The sequence below is a fragment of the Pipistrellus hanaki genome (assembly GCF_964339955.1).
Source record: "Pipistrellus hanaki genome assembly, chromosome: 11".
In the NCBI taxonomy this organism is placed as follows: Eukaryota; Metazoa; Chordata; class Mammalia; order Chiroptera; family Vespertilionidae; genus Pipistrellus; species Pipistrellus hanaki.
The window spans coordinates 58254148-58265958 of NC_140513.1; the positions used below are offsets into that span (position 1 = coordinate 58254148).

The 11811-nt window shown below is 37.6% G+C and overlaps 1 pseudogene across 1 annotated transcript; it reads right to left on the reverse strand.

The window, feature by feature from the left end:
* Window positions 1–722: 722 nt before the first annotated feature.
* LOC311629626 (non-histone chromosomal protein HMG-17-like) lies at window positions 723–1648 on the reverse strand (annotated as a pseudogene). The gene is made up of 2 exons: window positions 1607–1648; window positions 723–1061 (listed from the first exon to the last, which is right to left on the reverse strand). The product of its transcript is annotated as a non-histone chromosomal protein HMG-17-like (transcript).
* Between the last annotated feature and the right edge of the window lie 10163 nt (window positions 1649–11811).

Genomic DNA, 11811 nt, shown 5'->3' on the forward strand with positions numbered 1-11811 from the left:
TCTTACCTCCTCCAGGTTGTCTTTTTTTGAGGTGTGCTTTTGAGCATAAACATTTTAATATTCATGAAGTTCACATCTATTTTTCTTTGGTTGCTTGTACTTTTTAATTTTTTCCTGGTGTTTGGTTTGTTTTTAATAATCATCCGGACAGATCACAACATGCTGGTGAGTGGAAAAATAAAGTTAGCAGTCAGTGCAAAACTGAGTTTCAATTATGAGGCACCAAACAAGGTTAATCAAGCACTTATAAGGTCAGGGAAAATGATCTTGATTTGGTCTCATTTGTGGGAAAAGGTATTATATCTATGCCTGATCCAAGGTCACAAAGATTTACTCCTATGTTGTCTTCTAACAGTTTTATAATTCTAGTTCTTACATTTAGGTCTATGATCTTATTGAATTAATTATTGTATACAGTTGAGGTAAGGACATTTTTCTAACAATTAAAAAAATTATTCGGGTGTGGTTTAAAAAATTATATCTATCTATCTATCTATCTATCTATCTATCTATCTATAAAAGCCTCACTACTAAACAACTGAATGATTGGTCAATGATTGGTTGACCAGGGGACAGACTCTCAATGCATAAGATTGGGCTCCCTCCTTTCTGGATGGGGCCTGCGGGTATTGGGCTGAAACTGGCTTTCTGACAGCCACAAAGGAGTCCCGGATTGTGAGAGGGTACAGGCCAGGCAGAAGGACCCCAGAGGTGCACACACTTCATTTACCACCTTCAGCACCTTCAGCTTTCTGGGCCTGGTCTGTTTTGGCATCTCCATTTTCTGCAGGGTTATTCCCATCCTTGCCAGTATCAGCCTTCCCCCTTGTCCCTTTGGGTACCCTCTCTCCCTTCTTTGCAGGACCGTTTTAGGCTTGGGCCCTGGCTTTGGAGGAGCGGGGTTAGCTGATAACCTGGCAGCTCTTCTCTGTGGTTCACCTTGGCTTTATCTCCTTCAGCATCCCCTTCAGGGATGGCCATGGTGGCGGGATGTCAAGGCTGGATGCCGGGATGCAGCAGCACCTCACTTTGGCTTTGGTCAGCTCCAGGGTTCTTCTCCTCTATTCACACTGATCTCATTCCCCAATTTTTCCTTTTATATATATTTTTTGTCATCCTTAGGCCTTGCTGATAATACCTCCTCTGGCAGCTGGTGCATTAAACAATTGCCACATTAACAGACATTAAATATTGCTAATTATTTTCAACAAATGCCCTGGGATGGGTCAATTTGCAGAGAGTGCTCTCTGTCTCAGCTCAAATAAAGATGAACTTGAGTACGGTGGTTTTCAGGGAGCTGCTCCACAGGTCAAATCATGATGTTCTCTGGGGCGGGGGCTTTGGGAGAAATTCCAAACTCATCCTTCCTTCTTTGGCGATTGCTAGGCTCAAGGGTTTCACAGCTGCCTCTATTGTGAAGCTGGTTTTCAAGGCCATGCAAGGCTGGGGAGAAGAGACAGGATTAGGGCAAATTAAAATGCCAAAAAATGTGTTGTTCTTATCAAATTCCAGCTGCTTTTCTTTCTTAGTAGATTATTGCAAGGCCTTAGGTAATTTTGGAGTTCTGAAATTTATTTTGATCATTTTTGCCAGTGTTCATTCTTACTGCTTTTACAGAAGGCACATTTTCAGAGGCCCCAAGTGCCATTCTCCTAGTGCTCCAATGTATTAAATGCTGATTTCTTTTCTAACTTGGTGTTTTGTTGTGCTGCACTGGCCTGGCCAAGGGTGAACCTGAGTTGGGCCAGTGAAGGATTTAGAAAAGACAGACAAGAAAAGAAAGCAACTGCATGTAAATAAGAGGCTCAAAAGCTTCATAGAATTGTGTCTATCTTTACTAGTTAAGTACATATAACTAGTTCTCGGTAGCAGTGGCATCCAAATGTCAAATATGACTTGCCTTTGTATTTTCTACTATCAGAGTATGCCATTACCCAGTAGTAGGCAATAAATTTATCGAATAGATAAAATGAAAAGGATATCGCTTTTATAAATAGTACTTGCACAAATAATGAATAATAAAAAGTAAATTAAATAGTACACAAGTAAAGATTTAAATTAAGCAAATGTGCATACAGACATTTTAGATAGCTTTCACACTCAGAGAATAAAAGCACCCTCCACAATCTTGCCTTTGGGACTCACAACAAGTAATTGTCCAAGTATTTTATTTAGCTATATATACAATCCTGAGTACTTGGTAAGCAAATATTCATAAAATTGTAATTTTTGTTACTAATCCTTAACTTTGAGTTGGCATCTATGAAGTTTATTGGAAGAATACAGAGAGTATATCAGGCGCTTTAGAAAGTGTATGAATTTTATCAGTTAAATGTGATAGTTATTTTCCAAGAATTAGGACATCTCCTTATTTAGTCTTGTGCTTCTTGTTGGGTTTTGGTGATGATCGTGTATGCTATTCACATGTGCGATTTGCTCACCCAGTCCACTCACTATTTTCAGAGATTACCTTTGTGTTCTTCCCTATCTCCTACCCCTGTTCAGTAAGAGATTTAATAAAACAGTTATTTTTTAGCATATTTTACATCTGATTTGAAATTTTAAAATGTTACTCTTTTTTTTTTCAAGACAGACATGTATAGTGTCAGTCCAGAGTATGCGTAGAAAAAAAAATGTAATTGAAATACCAGTACCAAACTCAAACATCTTTTTTTAAAAATATATTTTATTGATTTTTTACAGAGAGGAAGGGAGATAGAGAGCTAGAAACGTCGATGAGAGAGAAACATCGACCAGCTGCCTCTTGCACACCCTCTACTAGGGATGTGCCCGCAACCAATATACATGCCCTTGGCCAGAATCGAACCTGGGACCTTTCAGTCCACAGACCGACGCTCTACCACTGAGCCAAACCGGTTTTGGCCAAACTCAAACATCTTAAGCCAGACGGTTCCTCTAGCTTAAGATGTTCCTCAAACATCTTAAGCCAGACGGTTCCAATAATATATATATTATTTGGATATATATATATATATATATATATATATATATATATATATGTAAATGGGCCTAGAATTATTTAATAATTGGCATCAGTAGTGCTTTCTCTAAGGACCATAGAGATTTCCAAGTAAAAATTGGAGGAAGACTAATGTTTTTTAAGAGAAAAGAAGAGGGAGAGAGATGAAAACATCAATGAAGAGAATCACTGATGGGCTGCCTCCCATCACACATTACTTAAACTTTACTCCAATCATTAGTAACACTCATTACTATTTCCTTTTTATTTTTTCATATTTAGTAAATTTTTGTGTAGAGAAGTTAAATATTTTGGCATAGGTCATACTACTAATATAGAATCACAGTATCAGCCTTGGTCTGCCAAATACCCAATTCCATGCCATAGAATATTCTCAATATACTTTCTTTAGAGTAGTGTAAATGCTCAGATTAAGGAGGTAAATTAACATTTTTATGAAATATAAAATATTAAAGAGAACATTTATGTAATTTTTAGAATAGCAGTAGTTGTTCAAGAACGGCAGCAGTAATATCTTTCCCAGATGTTGATAAGTAAGGAAATAAAAATCAGGCAATATTACTTTCCCTCATGCATCTTCTCCCTTTGCTCAAGAATTTAATTTAATATTGTAATTGGCTATAAAACAAAACAAAACACCTACATATGGGCCCATTTCTGCCCTATAGAATGGCTACGTGTCCAAACATAAAGAGCCCAATGACCACCTGACTTAATAAGGTCATTTATTTCTTCACAGGGACACTTAAAATTCTCATTATGGCATATGGTATTTACTCTATAGATCCGGAGTTCTACTTGGAGTAACTCTTCAATGATTATAACATTTGTTATCTGCTGTGTCTACTAATTTCTTTGGCCCATCCGGACACACTCTCCACCCTTCTCTCTCTTGTTGGTGTCCAGGGAAACTGACCTTTATGAAATATGTCAATGTGACTTCCTGCTCTCTGGCTTCCTGTTGGGATTCCCAAAGGCAGTCACCATCAGGAGATTGGAGGGCTGTAGGATAATAAGATTTGGATATTTCTTCTTCCTGATTTGTTTCCTGCCATATCTCCATAAGGTTGCTTGAATCTAGCCACAACAGACCATGGCTGCTGTAGCTGTAGTTACTCTATTCAGGTTCCAGCAACTTCTCCTTCTGCATTTTTTCTTCAGACCTGGGAGTAATAGCAGCTATAGCTTGCTGATTTCCCTTATGCCTGTCTAAAGTTTCATAAATAGTCTCTTTGTTATCCCCAGAGTGTGAAATCTGTTTCCTCCTGGGAGCCGGACTGATATACAACTGAATACTGAGCAGCAACATACCAGCCTGTGAACCTACACAGAACAGAGGGTGGCTCTTAACTTATGGGAAGATACAACTAACATGAAAAAAAACAGACATCAGAACATTTATGATGAAATATACTAATATCTACAATTTAATATAATATTCCAACAATAAGTGTGGATATGGAATAAAAAACGAGTTAGTGAGGTATATTGAAACTTCAAAAATATATTTGATAGATTAAAGCTATATATATATATATATATATATATATTGTATATATATATATATATATATATATATATATATATATATTTAAATTGCTCTGAGTATCAATTCTAAGCACTTTTGCTCTCAAGTATAACGCATGACCTGAATTGGATCATATTTGATATAAACACCCAGAATTGATTTCAGAATATAATAAATGAGAGCTGTTCTCTCCCTAAGACGTTGAATGGTATAATACTCATGAAATTTGCCATTTGAGTGCCTTTATAGAATTTGACTTTTGATGGTTCAGTCCTTTGGAAATTGACCATTTAGTGATACATTCTTTATGCAAATTCTTCTTTGTGTGGTGCAGTTCTTAGGGAATTTTATCTCTACTGGTACAGTTCTTATATATATTTGACCAGTAAAATCCTTGGATGTGTGTGTTCAATGGGATAACTAACTACAATATTCAGCAAAGTCACAACCCATATCAGATAAAAGACTGGAACCCAGAGTTTATAAAGAACAATAAGAAAATAAATAATTGGCCGAAACCGGTTTGGCTCAATGGATAGAGCGTCGGTCTGCGGACTGAAAGGTCCCAGGTTCGATTCCGGTCAAGGGCATGTACCTGGGTTGCGGGCACATCCCCAGTAGGGGGCGTGCAGGAGGCAGCTGATCGATGGTTCTCTCTCATCGATGTTTCTAACTCTATCCCTCTCTCTTCCTCTCTGTAAAAAATCAATAATATATATATATATATATATATATTTATATTTATATTTATATTTATATTTATATTTAAAATAAATAATTGAATTTAAAAAGTGGACACATGTTTTAAGTAGACATTTCACCAAATAGGTACAGGAAAAGATGCTTGACATCATTAACAAAGAAAAGGCAAGTTAAAATCATGTCGAGATACCACTACAGAGCCACTCTCTGGCTAAAATGAAAAAGATTGACGATAATTAGTGATGATGGGATTGTGGTACAATTGGAAATCTCATATGTTGATAATATAAATGTAAAATGTTACAGCCACTTTGGAAAAAAAAACAACAACACTTTTTTATACAGATAAACACACATCATCATATGATTAGCAATCCCACCTCTAGGTATTTAACCAAAAGAAAAACAGACTGATTCACACAAAGGCCCATGCTCAAATGGAAGATTACTCATAATCAAAAACTAAAAGCAAGACAACTAATAAATAGTGTTATATTCATACAATAGATGCTGTTTAGCAATAAGAAGGAATGAACTGTAAACACTTGAGGGAACAAGGATGAATCTCAAAAGCATTATGCTAAGTTAATGAAGTCAGAGATAAAAGACTACATACTGGAGGATTCCACTTATATTTCATTCTAGAAAAGGCAAACCTGATGGGATAGAAAACAAATTAGTGGTTGCCTGGGGGTTAGGAGGATGCTTGACCACAAAGGGGAACAAAGGAACTTGGCCAGTTGATGGAAATGTTCTGATTTTTTTTTTTTAATTTTATTGATTATGGTATCACATAATTGTCCTCATCCTCCCATTCCCATCCCAAACCCCTCCCCACATATGCTTCCACCCCCCTGTTGTCCATGGCCACTGGCTAGGCCCATATGCATGCATATAAGTCCTTTGGTTGATCTCTCCCCCTCACCTCCACCCTCCCCTTCTTTCCCTCTGAGGTTTGAGTCTGATCGCTGCTTCTCTTTCTCTGGGTCTGTTTTTGTTCATCAGTTTATATTGTTCATTATTTCCTCTAGATGCTTGAGATCATGTGATCCAAGAAATACCCTTGTAAGAACCAAAACTGAGACAAGCCATAATGGTTATGCTGAGAGGCAAATGAATCAGTCTGTAGTGAGTTCCTTTCTGGGCCAACAGTTCTTTTGAGTCCCAATTTCAATGTCAAACAGTTTCTTATGTGTACATGTCAGTCATGATATTTGTTCTGATTCTTGCTTGTGGTGCTGTTTACATGACTGTCCATTTGTCAAAGCTCAAACTACACTTAGCAGAATGAGTTTTGTTGTATATAATTATACCTCAATAAAGCTGACTTTAAGAAAAAAGAATTCAGCGAAGTCAGCTTCTTGATAACGGATGGGTACTCATTTACTCTCTGAAGTTGTTGATAATATATTTTAATATTGGGTGTATTTCAGTGTAATTAGCCTTATTTGGAATTCCCAGCTCCGAAGAATATAAGCTTATTTATTCTTCTGAATAGCATGTTATTGGAAAAGTAGAGCAAGCTAATAGAATTTATTGTTTCTGCTGGAAAAAACCTTACTTATTTGCTCTTGTGTGACAGATACTTGTGCATATTATGAATGGTGGGTAAAGATGAAGCAGCTGAGAAATTCTAGGGAAGGAGGTAAGACTAGAGTCAATGGTCCTTGAAAATGATAATTTCCAATTAAGGAAAATAAGCAATTCAAAGAGCTCCCTCCAATAAAAACCAGTTTTGCATAAATCTAAGCAAATCAGACTAAGTAGTTCTTTTTGGAGTTACCTGGAAGAGCTCTGGAATTAACACCAAAAGGAACTCCTTAGTTATATCTCAGTAATGCTGAGACGAAGAAGAAAGCTATGGAAATCACACACATTCATGTGCATTTATTTTTTTGTATTATGTTATACCCACTTTGATGGATAGAAGGAGACAAGATTTCATAAAATAATTTCTGTAGATTTCTCAGCATTTGATTAGTTTCCAAAGCTTAAGCTGAATTAAAGTAAGATTTTTCAGTTGGCAATCCTTGTTCATAAAGATGCCTTGGCGGTGTTATTTTTTATTGCATGTTGTATTTTCAGATGCCTCCAACCCTTTCTGAATCGCCAACAAACATGTTTTTATGATTGTGTATAATTGGGAGAATTATAAATACATATATTTTGCTATAATCATGCCCTTAAACAAGTTCCGAGTGCATTCTACAGTCTGTGATAGTTTATAGACAGTCTAAAGAAGGCCTGCAATTGTTACCTAATGAGTCAGGTTCTGCACTTAGACCAAACATCTCTATAAAAAATAGCTCATCCAACTTTTGTTTTGGTTATTTCCACTAGAAAGAGCTATTCATCAGTAAGTTTTTGACATTACCTGGAACTTCAATTAAATTACTTATAGAAAAACTGAATTTCATATCTTTGAGAAGTGGGTGTATTAAATGCCATAGATTTTTATTTTGGGTGATTCATTCAAATTAAAATGGTTGAGAGCCTGCTGATGGAATCCAAAAGGAACTTGGCACTGAGTCTAGTACAGACTTTGAAAAGATAGGATCTTTGCAGATTTTATTAAAAGTTGTTCCCCTCCTTTCTGCTTTATCATCCAGTCATTAAGACAATTGTTATAGGAGATCATGGAAATTGATCCATTGATTACCTCAGTGGTCCTTTTGTGAGCTTCTGCTTATTACAGAAGCACACAAAAGGATTGTTAAATATCATTAAATTAATGATACTTCTGGATTTTTAGAAGGATTTAGAAGATATATTATTTATTAGGCATTTACACACATATCCTACCTTCCCTCAAAGAGTTTATAATAGGGGAGTAAGACATACATGTAAGTACGATGTAAGGCAGAAGATGAATTCAATGAAACTGGCCTATATCAGTTTCCTGTTCAGATCAGTGAAAGCATAACTTCTGAAGCTCAAAGCTAATGGGAGCTTTCTGGAAGGGGCTGCATTTGGACGGTGCCTCAAAGGTGACAGTGGCATGGCAGCGGAAGGCATTCATCTCAGAGGGAACGACTAGCTGTAGACACAGGAGTATTTTTCATGTGTATGGAGCACTGGAGTAGAGCAGTTGGGCTTGAAACAGAGTTATAAAATGGGGAAGCAAAGTGAGACACAGGATGCTGGGCTAAGGAATTTAGATTTTATTACACAGCCAGTGGAGAAATAATTGATGCCAATGCAGCCATTGGAGGATTCAGTTTTTCACAGAGAATTCCAGTTGTCTTCAATGAGGGGTTTTAAGAAGTCATTTAAGTTTTTATTTTTCTTCAATTCTTTCTCTCTCTCTTTTCTCTGATATGCCATCTAACATGTCAGAAGTAAACTTTTCAAGATTTCTAAGTTATGTATAATGGCAACTCAAATCTAAGACACATTGTGCCAATTGTGAATTATTCTAAGCCCTTTCTACCAAAAATCCCAAATGCACAATGCAAAGCATCTTACCTTCAGGGTTCCAGAGACACAGCCCCAAAGAAGCCACCAGTACATTTCCTTAATTTTCTTTTTAATTTCACATATGATTTTTTAAAATTAAAAAATGAAATGTATCTTTATTTTTGAAACTATTACAGATACCTCCCTCTCCCCCCATTGATTCCCTGTACCCTGCTCCCCACTTCACTGGCCTTCACTATACTATTGTCTGCATCCATGGCTTGACTTTTCACATGTGATTTTTGTTTCTCCCCATCTCTGTACTCTGCTGGAGCTCATTGTCTGAATGACTGATTGAGCATTTAGCATACGCTTCCATGTACTGATTAATATATATATATATATACACACATACATACATACTAGAGGCCTGGTGAGTGAAATTCGTGCACAAGTAGGGTCCCTAAGCCTGGCCAGCAATCAGGGCCTATCGGGGCCTTCTTCCCTTGGCTACTGGCTGCCATCCAGGGCCTTCCTTCCTTCATCCTGCGCCACCGCTAATGGTTACCACACGTCATAGCAAGTGGTGGAACTTCTGATTGGTCAAACTCCTGGTCATTGAACTCCCAAGGGGACAGTTTGCCTATTAGCCTTTTATTATATAGGATATATATATTCAACGGACTATATATATATCTTGTCTTATCAACCAGCACTTAGCACAGCCCTTTGCTCACTATGTCTTGCTCCTTAGTATATGTTGACATGGGGATTTAATGGCAAATATGTGGATTGTAGGCTTTGGTTCAGATGTAATGGCTTTTGGTGAATGGACCTGGAATGATGTAGATGGATCCAGTTTGAGTTCTGGCTTGACCACTGACCATCTCTGGGAGTTGCTTAATATTTCAGGTTTTTTCTTTTTTTAATCTAGAGGACACCAAGTAGACTGTGGTTGGGAGAATTGTAAAAGATTTGCTTTGGACAGGAGCATTTTTCCTTAATACGGTGATCTGGATTCCTCTAGCCTCCCCCATCCATATAAGATTTTTCATTTTATAGTATATTTTTAATTTCCTTCCGTGGTAGCACAACCCTTGTCACTTGTCTCACTTTTTCCTACCCACTCATTGTCAGAGCCCCATATAATTTAAAAATAGAGATGTTTCTGCTGTGTATTTTTAAGCTTGGGTGTTTGGGGCCAAGTGGGTGGGAATACTGACACCTAAATTGTCACATTTCAAAGCGAGTCTTAGTAAATGTATAAAAACTGTAAAATAAAAATAAAAAACCAAACATTTTTATCTTCCTAGAATTATCACCCTTTCTTTCTCATAAGTGTACCTCCCAAATGTTCAGGTAGCTGTCCCCTGCCATGTTGTCTGAATGTTTCGGAGGAAGTGACCACACCATGCCTCCAAGGTTAGGTCCTGGTTATCTAAGGCTGATCAGTCTTACGTTTTATTCACAGATACTGTGCGTGAGGACAGGCCTAAGCCAGGTAGCTATTTCAGTGTCTTATTCAGAAAGGCACAGGGAGCCCAATGTGGATTAATGAAATGCAAGGGGACAGAGTTGTTTTAGAACTTAAATACTAGGTTAAGCCTGTTCTGAGGCCTCACCTACCTCTTGATTCGCACTTATGAGAGTTCAAACCTTATGGTTTAAGTCAGTTTGCCTTGGTTTTTTTGTTTGTTTGTTTGTTTTTGTTTTAATATATTTTATTGATTTTTTACAGAGAGGAAGGGAGAGAGATAGAGAGCTAGAAACGTCATGAGAGAGAAATATCGACCAGCTGCCTCTTGCACACTCCCCACCGGGGATGTGCCCGCAACCAACGTACATGCCCCTGACCGGAATCGAACCTGGGACCCTTCAGTCTGCAGACCGATGCTCTACCATTGAGCCAAACTGGTTTCGGCTTGCCTTAGGTTTTGTGTTACACACATCTGAGAACATCTTACTTTTCCATACCATTTTAAAATTAATATGTTCCCTGGGGATGAAAATGTGCTCTAGCCCAGGACCACCCAACTGCGTATTCCATTCTTTTTCTGCACTAAATGGACATGTTCTATGTCAGGGTGGCCCAGTGAGGTAGATACTGTCCACATGTGGTTATTGAGCAGTTGAAATGTGGCTATAAAAAACATCAAGAACCAAATTTCTAATTTTATTCACTTTTAATTAATTTGTATTTAAATGGCCTCATGTGACTAGTAGCTATCCTATTAGACAGCACAGATCTAGACCAGTCAGCCTTCAGATTGTTGAGACCACACTGCAGCATTGCTCCAAAGCTGTCTCCAAGTGACCACTAATAACTATTCTGAATTAGCCTGAATTGTATTATATCATCCTAAAGCAAAATAAAGTTCAGATTTGAATACACTAAAATGTCAGTGGCCTCTCTCTTCCTCTTTCTGTATTAAAAATTTCCTACTTGCTGAGATTTATATTTCATGTAATAGGGACTATAAGAAGAATAAATATGTGCCTATTCCTTGCCAAATAGCCTAAGACAGTGGTCAGCAAACTCATTAGTCAACAGAGCCAAATATCAACAGTACAACCATTAGAATTTCTTTTGAGAGCCAATTTTTTTTAAACTTAAACTTCTTCTAACACCACTTCTTCAAAATAGACTCGCCCAGGCTGTGGTATTTTGTGGAAGAGCCACACTCAAGGGACCAAAGAGCCACATGTGGCTCGCGAGCTGCAGTTTGCGGACCACTGGCCTAAGACAAACACACACAAAAACAACGCTGAATAATCCAGAGCAGTGTGTGATGATGTGTATATGTCTGTAAATCTGTAAATGCTGAACGAGTTAGGAGGAAGGTTGGGAAGCCTCACTCACAATCTTATTAATGTGGCTTCCTAGAAAGGATTGCAGTGACAGGTATAGTGAATAGTGATAAGTTTCTACTAAGGAAACACTGTTTCAAGGCATTTATCATCCTTTTGACCACCCTCTCCCCTTCCTCCCCCTCCCCCCCAATCAAGAGGCCTCAAGTAACATTATTAGCATTTTATTACCTTCTTACCAGGAGAGAAACATATAAGTAGATGTATGCCTTTTCTGAATTAACTACCTTTGTTATATAAACATCAAGTAAAGCTTTTGATGATGAGTCTCGCTGCATTTTGATTCACTCTGATCTGGATGGCTCTTTCTTTTCCC